Genomic DNA, 20,389 nt, shown 5'->3' on the forward strand with positions numbered 1-20,389 from the left:
GCCGAAGGGCCTGTTTCCACGCTGTATCTCTAAACTGAACCTTTAGGGCACAGCCAGCAGAGGGAGCAGTTCACCAAACTGAGTTTTCATACTCACAAGCGCTGAAAATATTCAGCAGATCAAAGACATAACCTGAGAGAGGAAGAGTCGTGTTGACATTTTAACATAACTGGGAGTTAGAGATCCAACAGACTTTGAGCAGGAACGGTGCAAGCATCGAAAGCTCCTGCAGCAAAGAAGATGCAACTCTTTCTACAAATCCCTACACATGGAGGAGTCTAGGAATTACAACCTGTCCCACTGTACGAGGTAATTCAAGAGTTCTCCCGAGTTTCCCCGGATTCAAACTCGGAGAATTACGGTAATGGCCGCTCGTAGGTACTCGGGGCTCTCGTGGACATTTTTCAACATGTTGAAAAATCTTCACGAGTCTTCACGAGCTTACCACGTTTCCCCGAGTACCTGCCGTTAGCGTTACGAGCCGCTTAGAGACGTCCCGAGCTCCGTGTACATTCTACGTGCTAACCACGAGTTTGATTTTTTTTTTAACTTGGGAGAGCTCTTGAATTAGCTCGTACAGTGGGACAGGCCCTTAATTCTCTGAGTTCGAATCAGGGGAAACTCGGGAGAACTCTTGAATTAGCTCGTACAGTGGGACAGGCCCTCTAGAACAACATTTACAGGACATTCAGGCAGGTTGATGGAGAGGAAATATTTATAGAGAGATGAGGGCCAAATGTGGGCAGATAGGGCTGACATAAGATGGGGTAGACAAAATGTGCAGGAAGGAACTGCAGATGCTGGTCATATACAAAAAGGAGAAAAAATGCTGGAGTAACTCATCGGGACAGGCAGCATCTCTGGAGAACATGGCTGGGGCATCTTGATCAGCATGGATGAGCTGGGTCAAACAGCCTGTTTCTCCACTGTACTCACAAAACTGGGCTACCACCAACTGGTTCAGAACTGGGAGATGCTATTGGAAAGAAGGAACTGTGGATGTTGGTTTACACAGGGCGGCACAGAGTGCTGTAGTTACTCAGCGGGTCTGGCAGCGTCTCTGGAGAGAAGGAACAGGTGACGTTTCAGGTCGAGACCCTTCTCCAGAGACATCATCCATCCCGCTGAGTTACTCCAGCTTTGTGTTGATCTTGGGTTTAAACCAGCATCTGCAGTCCCTTCCTGCACAGGCATCTCAGGAGAACATGGACAGTTCAAGTTGGGGCATTTCTTCAGTCTGAAGAAAGGAAGGAGGGAGGAAGGAAATGAAAGCAAAACACACCAACCCAAGTGACAAAGTAGTTTATTTCAACAATGCAAGTCAATGATAAAAAAAAGTGTAACCAAATCAGTTAGAATTTATCCCCCCCCCCCCCCCCCATACATTCACCATGATTTGTAAAACCAACTTTGTGTCCCAGTTATGTGGTGCAGCCTGGAAGAATATAAGGAAACCTTGTTGTTTATCAGCGTTCATCTCTCCGCCGTTCTGCAGAGTCACGTCTTCAGTCTATAACGGCGACCCTGGAGCGGCAGGAAAATGGGGATTAGAAACTGCACTTAATCCCAGTGTTCCAATAAAATCCCATCCCGTGACATTTTCCCCCATCTTCTCTACCCGCCCCACAAAAAAATGATTATCCACAAAATTGGACACACAGTCGGGCGTCACGGCATCAGAGTTGCTGCCTTACAAGCGCCAGAGTCCCGGGTTCCATCCCGACTACACGCTGGTCTCTACAGAGTTTGTACGCTCTCCCCGTGAATTTTCTCCAGGATCTCCAGTTTCCTCCCACGCTCCAATGACGCACGGGTTTGTGGGTTAATTGGCTTGGTACGGATGTAAATTGTCCCAAGTCTGCGGCATAGAACTGGCGTACAGAGATCACCGGTCGGCAGGCACGGGCTCGGTGGGCTGAAGGGCCTGTTTACCGCACTGTATCTCCAAGCTTAACTATCTCCACCACACATATTGAAATACCATTGCCAGCAGCACGCTGCCACAGTTTGGATGATGTTGAATTATTTCTTGGAACTGAAGAGCAGTAAACCTCCACTCTACAGCCAGCTACAGCCAGCTTACATTTCACCAAATGATTTAGCTGGTGTAAAGGGATTACACTTCCAACTCTTCCGGCTAAGATTTAGGAAAATGATATTTAACCTATATGGATTTTGTAGAATTTTCCGCAAGGCCATATGACAGGAGCAGAATTAGGCCAATTGGCCCATTGAGTATTCTCCACCATTTGGTCACGGCTGATTTATTTTCCCTCTCCAACCCATTCTCCTGTCTTCTCCCCATAATCTGACACACTTACTAGTCGGGGACCAATGTCTGCTTTAAAAATACCCAATGACTTGCCCTGTACAGTTGTTTACAGCAATACATTCCAGAGATTCATTGCCCTTGGCTAAAGACATTCCACCTCGGCTCCACTTTGGAGCTGGTTTTATAACCCATTATTTCAGTAATGACTACGTTAGATTCCAACGCACCCTCAACGACAATTACAAGGCCGAGAACCAGGAATTACTTCAAGTACTCAACCAGGATTAGCTTTAGAACAAGTCGAGAAGTTTTGCACAACATACTATGATCATACTGTAGAGGTAGATAAAAATGCTGAAGAAACTCAGTGGGTGAGGCAGCATCTACGGAGCGAAGGAACAGGTGACCTTTCGGGTCGAGGCCCCGACCAAGGGTGAACGTTGGGGAAAATCGGTGAGAAGGATGACTGGACTTTGGTTCCTTCCCCTCACAGTGGGGAACTTTGGCGCTGCTGTGGGTATGTTTGTGTTATGGACTAGTGTGTTCTGTGGGATTTTTTTATCTTAGTATTTTTGCAGGACTGTAAAGGAAAAATAATTTCGCTGCCTCTTCATTGAAGACAATGACTATAAATTAAATCAAATCATTTTCATCTACCTTTGATTTTTCCAGCATCTGCAGTTCCTTCTTAAACATGAACTTGTACTCGCTAGAATTTAGAAGATTGAGGGGGGATCTTATAGAAACTTACAAAATTCTTAAGGGGTTGGACAGGCTAGATGCAGGAAGATTGTTCCCGATGTTCGGGAAGTCCAGAACAAGGGGGTCACAGTTTAAGGATAAGAGGGAAGTCTTTTAGGACCGAGATGAGAAAAACATTTTTCACACAGAGAGTGGTGAATCTCTGGAATTCTCTGCCACAGAAGGTAGTTGAGGCCAGTTCATTGGCTATATTTAAGAGGGAGTTAGATGTGGCCCTTGTGGCTAAAGGGATCAGGGGGTATGGAGAGAAGGCAGGTACAGGATACTGAGTTGGATGATCAGCCATGATCATATTGAATGGCGGTGCAGGCTCGAAGGGCCGAATGGCCTACTCCTGCACCTATTTTCTATGTTTTCTATGTTCACACTAAGTCATGGAGGCAAAATTCGGCCCCATCAAGTCTACTCTGCTATTCAATCATGGCTGATCTATCTTTCCCTATAAAACCTCATTCTCCTGCCTTCGCCCCCATAACCCCCGACACCCGCACTAATCTCCTCCAGCATCTGTTAATAAACATCATGTATAAAGTCAGCCCGTCCCCTGCACCCCAAGATAGTCCAAATCTACTGGCTGCACTCACTAACCACCCAAATACCAAAATAATCCGGTTACAGAGAAGGCTCCCGAACTTCCGATGACTCCCCTCCCCCATCTCCAATTTTCCCAGGACCCCATTCTCTCCACATTCCCATCATCTCCCCTCGCCCCACCTACAAGGACCAAATTACCAACTTGCCCACCAGCATGTCTTTGAGATGTGGGAGGAAACCAGAGGACCCAGGAGGCGAGGAGTGAACTCCACACAAGACAGTGCACAAGGCCAGGATCAAGCCCAGCTCCCTGGAGCCGACAGGCAGCAGCTCGAGCAGCTGAGCGGCATTTGGCAAACAGCCAAATGACCAACGTTAAGAGAATTAGAAAAATCCAACCCATCTTCAGGTTTCAATAACTGAAATATTTAAGTTTCAAAGGAAACTGCAAACGTGCAGATTCTTTAAATAACAAAATGTAACTTTGCAGGAATGTGGATTAAGCTCACAGGTTCTACGAGCAGAATTAGGCCATTCGGCCCATCAGGTCTTCTACCACATTCAATCACAGCTGATCTAGCTTTCCCTCTCAACCCCATTCTCTCACCTTCTCCCCAAAACTCCCAACACACAAGAAACATTCAATCTGCACGATATCCACTGACTTGGCCTCCACAGCCACCTGTGACAATGAATTCCACACATTCACCGCCCCCTAATTACAGAAATTCCTCCTCATCTCCTTTGCTAACGGAATTAAGGGATACGGGGAGAAAGCAGGAATGGGGTACTGATTGGGGATGATCAGCCATGATCATATTGAATGGTGGTGCTGGCTTGAAGGGCTGAATGGCCTACTCCTGCACCTATTTTCCATATTTCTATGTTGACAAAGGTAGGTCCTTTTATTCTGAGGCTGTGATCTTCAGTCCTAGACTCCTGCGCCCGTGGAAACATCCTCTCCACATCCTCCTTATCCAGGCTATTCAGTATTCGGTAAGTATCAATGAGGTTCCTACACCACCACCCCCCCCCTCCCCCCCCCTCAATCAGCTAAACTCAAGCGAGTACAGGCCCAGGGCAGTAGATTGAAAGCGAAACACAGAGGATTGAAAGTGCATTATATGCTGTGTATATAATTGAGATTTCTCTTAAACCATCTAGAGATTATTTACCCCGACCTCCAACTTGGAGCTTCCCAACACAAAACCCCAAAGTACACCAGCAACAAACGGGATAAAGCATAGACTTACGCCTTGGATTTTGTGTTTAGTGTTCATATACTGGAGCTTGAGATGCAGCATCGATTGCTTGATAATGTGCTGGTACAGAAGACTGCGGGGCATGCGCTGGTTCAGAAGACCGCGGGGCAACGGGCTTCAGTCCTTCCTTTTGGAGAACATCGTCAAAGCCGAAGTTTTTCCGATGGGTGGTGTAGACCCTTGGAACGGGCTGCTGTTCTATGGCCAGGGTCTCCTCCTTCAGGCTAGAAGTTAAAGCAGAGAGCCAGCATGAGGAGCACTTGTATTAAATGCATGGCTTGAAACCGACAGCTAATCTTCAGAAGTGCAGCGGAAGCTCCCCCCGACCTACAGTTACTGTTACACTTTGCAGACATTTTACCGAGCGCTTAAAAAAAACTCTTGAAACAAAGTTCAAACGTTTCGGGCGCAGCAGGAGATTTGCTGCCTTGATGCGCCAGAGGCCTGGGTTCGATCCTGACTACGGGCGCTGTCTGTATGCAGTTTGTACGTTCTCCCTGTGACCACGTGGGTTTTCTCCAGGTGCTATCTCCAGGCCTTCACTATTCGATGAGTTTCAATGAAAAGCCCCCCCCCCCCTCCCAACCCCCCCATCTTTCTAAACTCTTACTGACAACCAATGATAACCAGCTATTCACTTGCAGTTTTATCAAAAATACACTGCATTTCGTTGTCTCCGTACTGTACACAGACAATGACAATTAAAGTTGAATCTGAATTTACTAAAAAGGTCCCAAAGAGCAAGTAATTAAACCAAACATAATTAAAAAGTGCAAGTTCTACATATTAGCTTTCAGAAACAGCTTGGAGTTTAAACAGGTGAGTATAGAAGTTGGGAGGTCATGTTGCAGTTGTATAAGGCGTTGGTGAGTCCACATTTAGAGTATTGTGTTCAGTTCTGGGCCACCACGTTAAAGGAAAGATGGAAAGGGTTCGGAGAAGATTGACGAGGATGTTGCCAGGACTCGAGGGTGTGAGCTATAGGGAGAGGTTGAGCAGGCTGGGTCTCTATTCCTTGGAGCGCAGGAGGATGAGGGGTGATCTTATAGAGGTGTACAGAAATCATGAGAGGAATAGATCGGGTAGATGCACAGAATATCTTGCCCAGAGTTAGCGAATTGAGGATCAGAAGACATAGGTTCAAGGTGAAAAGATTCAACAGGAATCTGAGGGGTAACTTTTTCCACACAAAGGGTGGTGGGTGTATGGAGCAAGTTGCCAGAGGTAGAGTTGATGCTGGGACTATCCCAACATTTAAGAAACAGTTGGACAGGTACATGGATAGGACAGGTTTGCAGGGATATGGACCAAGCGCAGGCAAGTGGGACTAGCGTAGTTGGGACATTGTTGGCCGGTGTGGGCAAGTTGGGCCGAAGGGCCTGTTTCCACACTGTATCTCTCTACAGCATATCAATTATGACACTTGTGCTCCATCTACAATACTCACCAACAGGCATAAACCAGCAAAGTAGCATAGCCGCACAGGAGAAGAAAGAGAAGGATGACAAGGATAGTTGTGATCACCACCATTCCCCCCGTCCTTGCTCCAGGCCACGTGTCAATGAGGGGAAAGTCAGCGACTGCAGGCAAGAAAGGGTTAAATTAGACAACACGTACTAAGAGTGGCCAATCGAACACAGAACAAGTCCAGCCACAAGAACAGGCCCTTCAGCCCACCATGTCGGTACTGAACATGATGCCAAGGCGTACTCCACACCCAAAGATAGACACAAAAAGCTGGAGTAACTCAGCGGGACAGGCAGCATCACCGGAGAGAAGGAACGGGTGACGTCGCCCATTCCTGGCTTCTCTCCGGAGATGCTGCCTCACCCGCTGAGTTACTCCAGCATTTTGTGTCTACCTTATATCAATCAGTAGTGGCATAGATAGGCTAGACAATCAGAACTTTTTCCCTTTAGACTGGAAATGTTAAAGACCAGAGGAAATAGCTTTAAAGAGAGGGGGGGGGGGGGAAACAGAGTTTAAAGGAGATGTTACAGGGCAATGTTTTAAGCTACTCAGAGAAGGATGGGTGCTTGGAACATGCTGCCAAGGGTGGTGGTGGTGGTGGTGCAGGCAGATATGATAGTGGTATTTAAGAGGTTTTTAGACAAGCACGTGGATATGCAGGGAATAAATCACATCCAAGTAGAGAAGAGGAGTTGAACTTGGCATCATGTTGGGCACGGACATTGTGGGCAGAAAGGCTCAAAGCTGTACTGATCCATGCTGAAAGATTCTTAAAACACAAAGTGACCAGGTCACGGTATTGAACGCTGAACGGAAGCAGATGCAGATTGACGTCCACTCACCGCGTAGGAGGGGGATGGGATCGGACCATTGCGTTTCATTTAAAATGATGTTTGTGGAGGAGTTCAGCACAGCGTATTTGAACCTGCAGTGTTACAACACACGAACGTTAGGGCAAGTGCAGGACAATACACAGCTCCACCAACTTAGAGTTGCTGCCTCACACCGCAACGGAGACCCCGAGTTTGATCCCGACTACGGGTGCTGTCTGAACGGAGTTTGCACGTTCTCCCCGTGTCCTGCGTGGGTTTTCTCCGAGATCGTCGTTTTCCTCCCACACTCCAAAGACGTACAGGCTTGTGGGCTGTAATACCTGGTATAAGTGTAAATTGTCCCTGGTGTGTGAGGCAGGCATGTGTTAATGTGTGTGGATGGCTGGTCGGTGTGGACTCGGTGGGCTGAAGGCCCAGTTTCTGCGCTGTATGTTGTGTGACCCCAAGACACTATGAGGTCCATAGACCCGTACAACTGGCCACTGGATGCGCCGTGGCTGCCCACTCTCTCTCCACCACGTTTTTGTAGGGTGAGCACACAGCTAGGGCCTCTACATGGAGGTTAGACACAAAATGCTGATGTAACTCAGCGGGACAGGTGCTGAGAGAGAAGGAATGGGTGACGCTTCGGGTCAAGACCCTTCTTCAGACTTTCACTCCTCCTCTCCAGAGATGCTGCCTGGCACGCTGAGTTACTCCAGCATTTTGTGTCTACCTTCAGTGTAAACCAGCATCTGCAGTTCCTTCCTGTATTACATGAAGGGATTCCCTTTCAAAACAGCATCTAGATCATTTGCAACCAAGTTGTCTCTAGTCTACATCCATAACTGGGCCCCATGTGTTTTTTTTTTCCCACAAAATGAATCCCTCCATGAAATGGTTTGGCTAATTGATAATTTCAGATGTTCCAGGAGCAGAATTAGGCCGTCGACTCTGTGATTCAATCATGGCTAATCTATCTGTCCCTCTCAAACCCATTCTCCTGCTTTCTCCTGATAACTCCCGACACCCGCGCTAATTCATAATCTGTCAATCTCCGCCTTAAAAATACCATCGACTTGGCCTCCACAGCTTCTGTGGCAATTAATTCCACAGACTCTTCACCCTCCGACTAAAGAAATCTCTCCTCATCTCCTTTCTAAAAGGTACTTCATTTTATTCTGAGGCTGTGGCCTCTGGTCCTAGACTCTCCCACTAGATTCTCAATTAGTACGGGTGTCAGTATTACTGGGGGGAAGGGAGGAACGGGGTACTGATTGTGGATGATCAGCCATGATCACATTGAATGGCCGTGCTGTCTTGAAGGGCCAAATGGCCTACTCCTGCACCTATTGTCTATTGTATGTTGTCAGGGATTATGGAGAGAAGGCAGGAGAATGGGATTAGGAGGGAGATCACAGCCATGATTGAAATGACAAAGTAGAATTGATGGGCCAAATGGCCTAATTCTGCTTCTAACACTAATGACCGTGGAAACATCCTCTCCACATCCACTCTTTCCAGGCCTTTCACCATTCGTTAAGTTTCAATGAGGTCCCACCTCACTCTTTTAAACTCTGTAGAAAAATGCCTGGAATGCACTGCTAGGGGTGGAGATGGAGGCAGGCAAGATAGCACCATTTAATATTCTTTTGGGTAGTCAAATGGGTGCGGACTATGTACAGGCAGGCAAGAGTTTGTGGGCTGAAGGGCCTGTTCTTGCGCTGTACTGTTCCACGTTCCAGGCACACGGTCTCCCAATATCCATTTAACCTCCGTTAAAGCCAAATTGCCTTTGATACTAATCAAGCCTTCAGCACGTTGAGCTATTGGCCACTAATGCAGTTCTTCTTCTGCAGTTGTATAGGGCTCTGGTGAGACCACATCTGGAGTATTGTGTACAGTTTTGGTGTCCTAATTTGAGGAAGGACATCCTTGTGATTGAGGCAGTGCAGCGTAGGTTCACGAGATTGATCCATGGGATGGCGGGACTGTCATAGGAGGAAAGATTGAAAAGACTAGGCTTGTATTCACTGGAGTTTAGAAGGATGAGAGGCGATCTTATAGAAACATATAAAATTATAAAAGGACTGGACAAGCTAGATGCAGGAAAAATGTTCCCAATGTTGGGCGAGTCCAGAACCAGGGGCCACAGTCTTAGAATAGAGGGGAGGTAATTTAAGACTGAGGTGAGAAAAAACTTTTTCACCCAGAGAGTTGTGAATTTGTGGAATTCCCTGCCACAGAGGGCAGTGGAGGCCAAGTCACTGGATGGATTTAAGAGAGAGTTAGATAGAACTCTTGGGGCTAGTGGAGTCAAGGGATATGGGGAGAAGGCAGGCACTGGTTAATGATAGGGGACATGATCGCAATGAATGGTGGTGCTGGCTCGAAGGGCCGAATGGCCTCCTCCTGCACCTATTTTCTATGTTTCAATATATTTCCGGCATTACCTCACACGGTCGTTTCACCTTTACAAAATTAATCTGTCAATAAAATTCAACTTCCTTACCTGTAAGCTACGTTCTCTTGAAGTGGTGCGTTACAGTTCACCGGGCCAAAGGGCACTTGGTTCAGACACTGAGCATCATCCCCAACTCTGAAGAGATATAGTTCGATTTGTTCACGAATCACCACAGGGTCCCGGCTCGGCTCGAAGGACAACGCTGTACACATGGGAGTCCTAAAGCTCCCCGCTCGGTACAGCCCACTTGCACCCCCTCTGGTTTGTTGGTAAGTCAATACGGTCCTGTTGCCGATTTCAATTGGGAGCGCTGAAAATATATATTTTTTTCCACTGTCAGTCCGACTGCTTTAGGTCATTAAAATAGTTAGATATTTTCAAGTGGGATCAACCTCAGATACAATTTACTCAAAGCCAAATGGGAGCAAGCTCAGTATCTTCACTAACCTCAAGCTGGAGATAAATACAGGCCTTGACCACAAGTGGAAATAGTTGCAGTCATTTACAAAGAGAGAGAGAAAACATTTCACCGCAGATAAGTTCATAAGTGATCGGGCAGCATTAGGCCATGCAGCACATCAATAGGGGCAGCACAGCGGTAGAGTTGCTGCCTTACAGTGCGTGCAGAGCCGGAGACCCGGGTTCAATCCCGACTACGGGTGCTGTCTGTACGGACTTTGTACGTTCTCCCCGTGACCACGTGGGTTTTCTCTGAGGTTTTTGGTTTCCTCCCACACTCCAAAGATGCACAGGTTTGTAGGTTAATTGGCCTGGTATAAGTGTAAATTGTCCCTAGTGTGTGTAGGATAGTGTTAGTGTGCGGGGATCGCTGGTCAGTACTGACTCGGTGGGCAGAAGGGCCTGTTTCCGCGCTGTATCTCTAAACTAAAGTCTACTCCGCCGTTCAATCATGGCTGATCTATCTCTCCCTCCTGACCCCATTCTCCTGCCTTCTCCCCATAACCCCCGACACCTGTACTAATCAAGAATATCTATCTCTGCCTTAAAAATACCCACTGACTTGGCCTCCACTTAAAACAAATCTGCAGTTTGTGTTTTGCTCAAGCAACAAAAATGCATTCTTTATGTAATCGGAAGGAACTGCAGACGCTGGTTTGTACCAAAGACATCATCTTGTGTCTTTGTTCAAGAACGAACTGCAGATGCTGGAAAATCGGAGGTAGACAAAATTGCTGGAGAAACTCAGCGGGTGCGGCAGCATCTATGGAGCGAAGGAAATAGGCAACGTTTCGGGCCGAAACCCTTCTTCAGACCGACTCCAGCAATTTTATCTGCATCTTATGTCTTTCTCTGGGAAACCAGCATTTGTAGAGTTACTCCAGCATTTGTGTCTTTCACCGGCAAACCAGCATCTGCAAATCCAAGTTTCATCTACTTACATGATGGGATCGGTGGTATTGTCTCCAACTACAGATCCTGGTTTACAAAATGACACAAAGTGCTGAAATGTTTACAACAAGATGGAGACCAAGGTTGCCAAAAGCTGTTCATGTCACCTGATTAGTGATTAGTGCTAGTTAATTACTAACGAGCTAACTAAAGTCATTGTTGCTCGTTAAATTAAAGTTAATTTCTTTCAGCTACACTTCAGTTTCAAACGACTGTTCAATAATTGCAGCAGGCAATAATGCCAGCGTAAACAGCAAGTAAGGATGCTGCCTGACCCACTGGGTTACTCCAGCACTTTGTGTCTTTTTGTAAACCAGCATCTGCACTTCCCTAGTAGTTACACTACTCAACACTGTACCTCAGTGATTGCCAATCACCCCCACCCCCCCCGGACACTCCTCCCACCAGGAAAAAATATGTATGTACGTAAATATATTTATTTATTGCTGATATTTATGTCGCTCTTCTAGGGAGATGCTAACTGCATTTCGTTGTCTCTGTACTGTACACTGCACAATGACAATAAAGTTGAATCTGAATCTGAACCTTTGTCTCTAAACAACAGTAGCAACCCACTATCACGTGCAGCAGTAGGAACAAGATGCTGGTTTACCAGGGAAATACACAAAATGCTGGAGTATATCTCCATGTTGTGTCTCTCATATGAAAAACACCTGCCTTTATTTATATTGTACCTGCAACAATTAATTTTGGAAGCCCTCAAACGCTTCAATGTTCAAATCTCTCTGAAATGCAGCAAAGGGGTCAGGCAAGGGGTCTGAAATGCAACAAGGGAGTCACAGTTTAAGGATAAGGGGGGAAATCTTTTAGGACCGAGATGAGGAAAACATTTTTCACACAGAGAGTGGTGAATCTCTGGAATTCTCTGCCACAGAAGGTAGTTGAGGCCAGTTCATTGGCTATATTTAAGAGGGAGTTAGATGTGGCCCTTGTGGCTAAAGGGATCAGGGGGTATGGAGAGAAGGCAGGTACAGGATACTGAGTTGGATGATCAGCCATGATCATATTGAATGGCGGTGCAGGCTCGAAGGGCCGAATAGCCTACTCCTGCACCTATTTTCTATGTTTCTATGTTAAAGGTGAGAATCACTATATGCACACAGAATACTCACACATACCAAGTTTAGGTTGGAGATATAGCCTGGAAACAGGCCCTTCGGCCCACTGAGTTCGTGCTGACCAGCGATCCCCGTACACTAGCACTTTCCTACACACACTGGGGATAATTTGCAATTTTACCAAGCCAATTAACCTACAAACCCGCAAGTCTTTGGAGTGTGGGAGGAAACCGGAGCACCTGGAGAAAACCCACACGGTCACATACAACAAACACCATGCAGACCGCACCCATAGTTAAGATCAAACCTGGGTCTCTGCCACTGTAAGGCAGCAACTCGTCTGCAGTAACATTCTAATACATTAGTAATGATACTAATACTCAGCGGGACAAGCAGCTCGCTGGAGAGAAAGAATGGGTGACGTTTCGGCTTGAGACCCTTCTTCAGGTCTCGACCCGAAACGCGACCCATTCCTTCTCTACAGAGATGCTGCCTGTCCCACTGAGTTACTCCAGTTCTTGGTGCTGATCTTCAGTTTAAACCAGCATCTGCAGTTCCTTCTTAGACCCAAAAAAAGGAACTTGTGTGTTGGGCCTTAATCAGGTTAACAATCTAATCTAATCTGATCTTGCAGCAGGAATGTCAGCGGAGGCTTGTGTGCTCAACTCTCTGGTATGGGCCATCTACCCAGGAGACGGCACGGAGCCAGGAATGACACTGAAACCTCCACACCCATCCTGGAATCCTGAATTTCAACATGGGCTACCAACTCATGGAATCACATCCCAAACCACCAAAGAGTGAGAGCATAGGACACAGGAACAAGTGCCCAAGTCTCAACAGACAGCCCAGCCTGCTGAGTTATACATGTATCTGAGAGTATAAATTATATCCATAGATTGAGATTTAATTTGCTACATTAAAAATTGGCCAGTTAAATACCAATTGTACAAATTATAATCTTCCTTCACCTCAGAGTCTTACAGCATGGAAACAGACCCTTCGGCCCAACTTGCCCACACCGACCAACATGCCCCATCAACTCTAGTCCCACCTGCCTGCATTTGGCCCATATCCCCCCAAACCCGTCCTATCCATACACCTGTCTAAATGTTTCTTAAACGTTGTAATAATACCTGGCTCAAGTACCTCCTCCGGCAACCTGGTCCTTACACCAACCAACCTTTGTGGAAAAGGTTACCCCTCAGGTTCCTATTATATCCCCCACCCACCTAAACCTATGTCCTCTGGTTCTGGATTCCCCAATCTGGGCAAGGGACTCTGTGCATTAACCCAATCTATTCTTCTCACGATCCTGTACTCTAACTCGGCACATTTCCATACAGAGCGATTTTTAAACCACGAGGAATAAGGATATTGGATTAAGTAACTGCGGATGCAGGAATCTTAAGCAAACGGGGGGAAAAACACCCCCGTGACACTGTGTGAGAAGGAACTGCAGATGCTGGTTAAAACTGAAGATAGACACAAAATGCTGGAGCAATTCAGCGAGACAGGCAGCATCTCTGGAGAGAAGGAAACATAGAAACATAGAAAATAGGTGCAGGAGTAGGCCAATCGGCCCTTCGAGCCTGCACCGCCATTATGGGATGACAGATGGCACAGTGGGCTAAGTGTTCGGCTGGCGACCGGAAGGTAGCCGGTTCGAATCCCGCTTGGAGTGCATACTGTCCTTGTGTCCTTGGGCAAGACACTTCACCCACCTTTGCCTGTGTGTGAATGTGTGTGAGTGATTGGTGGTGGTCGGAGGGGCTGTAGGTGCAGATTGGCAGCCACGCTTCCATCAGTCTGCCCCAGGGCAGCTGTGGCTACAGAAGTAGCTTACCACCACCGAGTGTGACTGAGGAGTGAATGAATAATGCGATGTAAAGCGCCTTGAGTATTAGAAAGGCGCTATATAAATCCCATCCATTATTATTTATTATTAATATGATCATGGCTGATCATCCAACTCAGTATACTGTACCTGCCTTCTCTCCACAGCCACATCTTTAGATCCCTTTAGCCACAAGGGCCACATCTAACTCCCTCTTAAATATAGCCAATGAACTGGCCTCAACTACCTTCTGTGGTAGAGAATTCCAGAGATTCACCACTCTCTGTGTGAAAACGGGTGACGTTTAGGGTCGAGACCCTTCTTCAGTCCCGCTGGGACTCCAGCTCTTTGTGTCTATCTACCCCATTGCACTCACTGCCCTTTGTGTTAAGTCTTTCCCCCACTCTGTGTCTATCGTTCGAGAGAGAAGCCAAAGATAGACTCAAACCCCAGCATCTACACGGCCGGGTTAACAGAGCAGGAATCGGCCAGCACTTACAGCCTGCCGTTGTCTGTACTCCAAACACCTCGACCACATCACCGATGGGAAACACACACATAGGCTTGGCCAGGGTCACGGTCGTGGATGTCCGCAGACCCGGGGACAAAGCGACGGAGGAGACTTCGGGCTTGAAGTCAATAACTGCAAAACACACAGACAAAAACAAACTCATCACTTTAGTAACTTGCTTCATAACCCGTTAATATAGAGCTAGCTGGAACTCAACGCAGAGTTAGTTAGCTGGGTCTCAACACGGAGTTTGCTGGGTCTCAACGCGGAGTTGGCTGGGTCTCAACACGGAGTTCGCTGGGTCTCAACACGGAGTTGGCTGGGTCTCAACACGGAGTTGGCTGGGTCTCAACACGGAGTTGGCTGGGTCTCAACACGGAGTTAGTTAGCTGGGTCTCAACACGGAGTTGGCTGTGTCTCAACACGGAGTTGGTTGGGTCTCAACACGGAGTTGGCTGGGTCTCAACACGGAGTTAGTTAGCTGGGTCTCAACACGGAGTTGGCTGGGTCTCAACACGGAGTTAGCTGGGTCTCAACACGGAGTTAGCTGGGTCTCAACACGGAGTTAGCTGGGTCTCAACGCAGAGTTAGTTCGCTGGGTCTCAACACGGAGTTGGCTGGGTCTCAACACGGAGTTGGCTGGGTCTCAACACGGAGTTAGCTGGGTCTCAACACGGAGTTGGCTGGGTCTCAACACGGAGTTAGTTAGCTGGGTCTCAACACAAAGCACGCAACTACTCACGGCCGCTGGAAGCAGATGGAAGCCAAACGCTTAACAAAAGCAGAGCGATCTTCATGTTCGCGGGGAAGTTGGCAGCTATTCTCAGCAGGAGCAGGGGCAGCGAGAATGAACTGCGATGAGGAACAGCCTGGATGCAGCGAGACAGCTGCAGGTATAACTCACCCAACCAGTCTGAGCACCAATAGCAGCCAGCGCCACCTGAAACTCATCAACCACAGCTTCATGTTACACAAGAGGTTCAGGAAACGATGGTTAACCCACCAAATGGCAAACAATAATATTTTTTTTATTCCAAAGATTAACTTTAGACTATAACTATAGTTTTTAAAATAACTATGTACAGAACAAAAGCCGCGCAAAACATTCTCCCTACATTTGTTTTTAGATGAATGGAGAAGATTTAATAGGAGTGTGTGCACAAAGGAACTGCAGATGCTGGTTTCTACCGAAGGTAGACACAAATTGCTGAAAGAGCTCAAGGGGTCAGGCAGCATCTCCAGAGAAAAACAATGGGTCATTTGTAATAGGAACCTGAGAGGTAACATTTTTACATAAAGGGTGGTGGGTGTATGGAATGAGCTGCCAGAGGAGGTAGTCGAGGCTGGGACTATCACAACGTTTAAGAAACATTTAGACAGGTACATGGATAGGATAGGTTTAGAGGGAAATGGGCCAAATACAGGCAGGTGGGACTAGTGTAGATGGGGCATGTTGGTCGGCATGGGCAAGTTGGGCCGAAGGGCCTGTTTCCGCACTGTATGACCATGACATACAACAATGTCAAACTCAGTAGTGTTCGCACCTGTCTTTAAACATATGAAGTATTAACTGGTAGAAGTAGCACGGTGGCAGGGTGGCACAGCGATAGTGTTGCTGCCTCACAGCGCCACTGACCCGGGTTAGATCCTGACTATGGGCGCTGTCTGTGCAGAGTTTGTACGTTCTCCCCGTGACCTGCGTGGGTTTTCTCCAAGATCTTCTGTTTCCTCCCACACTCCAAAGACGTACAGGTTTGTAGGTTAATTGCCTTGGTATAAATGTAATATTGTCCCTAGTGTGTGTAGGCATGTGTTAGCATGCGGGGATCGCTGGTCGGCACGGACTGGGTGGGACGAAGGGCCTGTTTCCGCACTGTACCTCCAAACTAAACTAAAAACTATATACAATTATGAGAGGCATAGATAAGGTGGACAGTCAGAACCTTTTCCCCCCAGTGTGGAAATGTCAAAGACTAGAGGGTGTAGTTTTAAGGTGAGAGGGGCAATGTTTAAAGGAGCTGTGCGAGGAAAGTTATTTTTACTGCTCTACCAATGGTTTATTTGATGACTTGGGAACCCACTGAGATAAGGCTGAAGATGGACACAAAATGCTGGAGTAACTCAGCGGGTCAGGCAGCATCTCTGGAGAGAAAGAATATGTGGCGTTTCGGGTCGAGACCCCTCTACCCAAAACATCACCCATTCCTTAACTCCAGAGATGCTGCCTGTCCCGCTGAGTTACTCCAGCATTTTGTGTCTATCTTCGGTTTAAACCAGCATCTGCAGTTCCTTCCTACACAGCTGAGTGTGGAATTGAGGATTCAAATGAGATCCAAGTCCAGATACTCTTCCTCTGCCCAGCACTTAGAACATAACACAGTACAGCACAGGAACAGGCCCTTCGGCCCACAATGTCCATACTGAACATGACGCCCAATTAAACTAATCTCACCGTCCCGCACATAATCCCTATCCCTCCGTTCCCTTGCATAACCAAGGCCTCTTAAACGCCACTACCATATCTGCCTCCACCACCATCCCAGCCAACTCATTCCTCTGAAGAAGGGTTTCGACCTGAAACGTCACCTATTCCTTCTCTCCAGAGATGCTGCCTGTCTGTCCCACTGAGTTACTCCAGCATTTTGTGTCCATCCCCAGGTACCCACCACCCCTGGCAAAGTACCAAACTAAAATGAGCTCAGCTTTGAGATGAGAATCGAGAAATGTGTGGGGTCATTGTGGTAGCTCCAATAAAAAGGTTTGTAAAAGAATAGCGGGCTGAATGTTTCACCTGTTATCCTGTACTTGTACCCCCGTGGACAGCTTGTTTGTAATCTTGTATTGTCCTTCCGCTGACTGGATAGCTGGCAACAAAAACCCTTTCACTGTACCTCGGTGCATGTGACATTAGTAAACTGAACTAGACTAAATGCATTTTAACTGCAATCCAGTTTTAGTTCAGTAGTTCGATCAATTGCTCAATAGTGCTTTATTTTGTCACATGTGCAAGTGCAGAGTTTTGCATATATTACCTTGCATATATCAGTCTGAAGAAGGGTCTCGACCCGAAACGTTGCCTATTTCCTTCGCTCCATAGATGCTGCCGCACCCGCTGAGTTTCTCCAGCAATTTGTCTACCTTTGCATATATTACACATGCAGGCGCCAGCATTTTTGGCGCCATTATTCCAAGTCCAAAGTCGGTTCGGCCCGTGCGCTCGATGTGCTGGAGCAGTTCCCACAAACCCACGTCCATCTCCTCCCCTCTCTGGGGACTCTGTTGTCCAAACATTACCCTTTGATTAATTTGATTAATATGTAATAAGATTGATTACGACAGCATTTATCCTACACCCCTTAGGAATTAAACATTAGAATGCAACGTGCCCACTGAAAGGGGATAAACAGAGCAAGAACTCTTTCTGAAGCGTTCAACTCTTTTGAAAGCTATTTGTTAGGGAAATTCATGTTCAGTGTAATATGGAAAATCAGCAATTGCCAAAGGGATATTCAGATGAATTAATTTGGTTACATTAAAAAGATACCATGGGAGGAGACATCACGAATGGTCACAAGCAGATACAAGGGCAGTATTTCTCCCGTCGTTTAAGTAATCTTGAAGGAAACAATATTGTCCCTGGAAAAAACATGGGCGCCTTATGGAACATTTATTTGCGACTTGGCACGATTTTTTGCGACAAATGCACGATTTTTTGCGACAAATGCACGATGTACAACATACCTCATGGAGTACCTCAGCGGGTCAGGCAGCATCGCTGGAGATGTTGGACAGGTGACGTTTCGGGGTCGGGACCCTTCTTCAGGTGTACAGGTGCAAGGCTTCCCAGCGCAGTCACAGGTCCACTACTCTGCCTCACTCAGCGACCAACCGAATCCATGTCCGCCACAAACAAGGTCTAATCTCAAAGTGACGCTGGACTTTGAATAACAGCGCCAAAAATGTCGGCGCCCGCAAGTGTAATATTTGCAAAAAGAATTTCACTGGGCGGCTGCATATGTGACAAGTAAAGGACCATTGACCTCAGCAGGTCTGGCAACATCTGTGGTGGAAATGGTCAGACATTTTGACCCATTCCCTCCACAGACGCTGCCTGACCTACTGAGTTTGTGTCTTGCTCAAGATTCCAGCATCTGCAGTTAAAGGGAATAACGTGGACACTAACTGTTTCGCTTTGAGTTAGGAGTTAGGTTACATTTGCCTCGCCCCGCACCTCCAGACTCAGGAACAGCTTCATCCCCAGAGTTATCGCTGCTCTGAACAGGCCCTGCTGAGTGCCCCCCCCCCCATGAACTGTCTCCCTCGGATGGTCACGTCATACATGCATTTATGGGACGACAGATGGCACAATGGGCTAAGTGTTCGGCTTGCGACCAGAAGGTGGCCGGTTCGAATCCCGCTTGGAGTGCATACTGTCGTTGTGTCCTTGGGCAAGACACTTCACCCACCTTTGCCTGTGTGTGAATGTGTGTGAATGTGTGTGAGTGATTGGTGGTGGTCGGAGGGGCCGTAGGCGCAGATTGGCAGCCACGCTTCCGTCAGTCTGCCCCAGGGCAGCTGTGGCTACAGAAGTAGCTTACCACCACCGAGTGTGACTGAGGAGAGAATGAATAATGCGATGTAACGCGCCTTGAGTATTAGAAAGGTGCTATATAAATCCCATCCATTATTACATCGACCCGGCACAGACATATTTGCACTTTAGACTGATTTACTGTTTTTTTATAAATCATGTTTCTCGGGGTATGTAAATGTTATTAGTTGTTTAAATTATGACATTGGATGGAAGCTGCATACCAAATCTAGTTGCACCTATGTGCAATGACAAAATATATTATTATTTTTTTTTTAGTGTGCATGCAGCTATAAATATTCTACTACCAAGAGCTTTTGTGAATATTTGGATTTTAAAGATAGTTTCCGAAGACACAAGTGGTATATTGTCTCCACACAAATCGGATCATTCCTGATTGTAAAATATGTTTGTGAGCTTGGAGCTGATTACCTGATACCAGGTGAAGCATGTTGTACCAGTTTATGTGGATTGAATCACGAGAGTGACAGAACTAGTGGCACATTCTTTACATTCTTGTCTGAGGACCTGCAGGAATGTTTTTTTTACGGTAAGCTGTGATTTTGGATCATTCAAAGCAATAATCTAATACCATCAAAGGTAGACTAAAATGCTGGAGAAACTCAGCGGGTGAGGCAGCATCTATGGAGCGAGGAAATAGGCGACGTTTCGGGTTGAGACCCTGTCTGAAGAAGGGTCTCGACCCGAAACGTTGCCTATTTCCATCGCTCCATCGATGCTGCCTCAGCCGCTGAGTTTCTCCAGCAGGTAGACAAAAGTGCTGGAGAAACTCAGCGAAGGAAATAGGCGACGTTTCGGGTCGAGACCCTACTTCAGACAGCATTTTTGTCTACCTTCGATTTTCCAGCATCTGCAGTTCCTTGTTAAACATCTATTGCCATCGATGACTTTTTCTAGAGATTACCACAACTTTCGCCCTAACTAGCGGGTCTAATTTCTCTCCCCAACCTTGGTAAAGGTGGTAAAGAAGGATTTTGGTGGAAAGATCGGCACAAAAAGCTGGACTCAGCGGGTCAGGCAGCATCTCTGGAGAAAAGGAATAGGTGACGTTTCGGGTCGGGACCCTTCTGCAGGCATTTGGTACATTTGGTACATTTCCCTCCGCAGATGCATCCTGACCTGTTGAGTTACTCCAGCACTTGCTCAAGATTCCAGCATCGATAGTACTTTGTCTCTCTTCCTGCATTCCAATTATTTGAGTGTTGGTGGGTGAATTGGCCACTATTAACTGCCCCTAGGGTGGAGAGTCGGGTAAATTAAATAAACAATGGGATTAATGCAGAAAGAAAGACACTGAGTGCTAGACTGACTAAACGGGTCAGGCAGCTTCCTGGAGAACATAGATAGGGCGGCACGGTGGCTTA

At 46.9% G+C, this 20,389-nt stretch overlaps 1 long non-coding RNA gene across 1 annotated transcript; it reads right to left on the minus strand.

Annotated features, from left to right (window-relative positions):
• Positions 1 to 1,286: 1,286 nt before the first annotated feature.
• Positions 1,287 to 4,913, minus strand: LOC116983766. Its single transcript, XR_004414808.1, has 2 exons — positions 4,822 to 4,913; positions 1,287 to 1,524 (listed from the first exon to the last, which is right to left on the minus strand). It is a non-coding gene; the product is annotated as an uncharacterized LOC116983766 (long non-coding RNA).
• Positions 4,914 to 20,389: the final 15,476 nt, after the last annotated feature.

This window comes from Amblyraja radiata, chromosome 19, assembly GCF_010909765.2.
Source record: "Amblyraja radiata isolate CabotCenter1 chromosome 19, sAmbRad1.1.pri, whole genome shotgun sequence".
NCBI lineage: Eukaryota > Metazoa > Chordata > Chondrichthyes > Rajiformes > Rajidae > Amblyraja > Amblyraja radiata.